Source organism: Aulostomus chinensis, chromosome 4, assembly GCF_037954235.1.
Source record: "Aulostomus chinensis isolate RoL2024-O1b breed Wild chromosome 4, RoL_Achi_v1.0, whole genome shotgun sequence".
NCBI lineage: Eukaryota > Metazoa > Chordata > Actinopteri > Syngnathiformes > Aulostomidae > Aulostomus > Aulostomus chinensis.
The window spans coordinates 14,969,235-14,970,666 of NC_141323.1; positions in this window are offsets into that span (position 1 = coordinate 14,969,235).

Genomic DNA, 1,432 nt, shown 5'->3' on the forward strand with positions numbered 1-1,432 from the left:
AGATTGTTTTACGCAGTCGAAGGCAAACCGACTGAGTGACTTTTCCGTTAAAAAAAAAAGATGGAATTCGAGCCCGATGACGTAAAATCCTGTCAGAATAACTCATTAACAAAACGGTGCCAACATTGCAACAAGTCAGCAATTTAATTTTTAGGTTGAGGCCGATTTGTTCAAACAATTCTTAAATCATTCCGTCGGCGTCTCGTCGCATTATTATTGCGCTCTTGTTCCAAAAAACAAGCGTCAGTGATTGGATGGCGTCAATGTGCAAACCAGGTGTTGCAGACAGAAGTTAAAGTAAGTGATGGTAGTAGAAATGCACAGGTAATAAATCAATTCATCATGATTTACTAAAAGAGAGGTGAAAACTGCTAGATGTGCGGCTCCGTTGCGCACAGGGTACGTCGGTGCGCAACGGAGAGGTTTTGGCAACTCCTTTTACGCGGCTGAATTTCTCTCATTTTTCCAAGATATTTGGCAACTTTAATCTTTGATAAACGCGTTTGATGTGCAAGACAATCGCGTAGGGTGAGTAAATAAGGTTTCCACATATTTTCTGGTACGACTTAACCTCTTAAACCTCCGGCCCCTCCTTCTGGCGAGAGCTCGGATTTACGCACCAGGATTGTGCAATTCTGTCAGAGCAACGCAACACGTGTACTTGAATAAATCTGGTTTCACACACACGCACAGCAGATGCAATAAAGCACTATAAATCAATGACTACATCACCCCCTCACCCTGGTAATAAATAAAATGGGTCTCCTTATTTGTCCTGTGGCTCGGTTGGCAAGGAGATGATGGTGTCTAAAATGGCTGACCTCCACGTAACCTGGCTGATTATACACAGAGAGTATTATTGTCCTGTAACTCAGGGTTAATGTATAATTTGGACCATATGGCATTTTAAAATCCAAGCCTTTATTTTGGTGGCACTTCGATCTGTGTGGACCAAACTAATGATGTTCAATTAGTCATTAAACAGGCCCAAAGACGAGCCTGGTGTGGGTTTTCACATAGACTAATATTTGCTCGTCAAATATTTCCCTTTGAAACGTTTACAACGCATTTTTATCTGCTGGCTGCCCCAACGAACATCTGTGAGGGTTATTTTAACCTCCCTCTTCAGGGTAAACGAGATCCCCCCCAATTCTCTCTCTCTCTCTCTCTCTCTCTCTCTCTCTCTCTCTCTCTCTCTCTCTCTCTCGTCCATATTCGAGTTTATTTGTTCTTGTTTTAAAAGAAAATGTAATAAAGACAGACTATGATGGATTTATGATTTATCAAAAGCACTTTGCCATATGGCAGTGTCGTTCTTCTAACAGGTTTTACCCTCCCAAATGTTTGTTCTATGAAAAGGGACCAGAGATGCTTTTAATCTGAGCCACTTATCCCGGGAAAGGATGCTCCAAGTCACGTGACTACAGTGTTG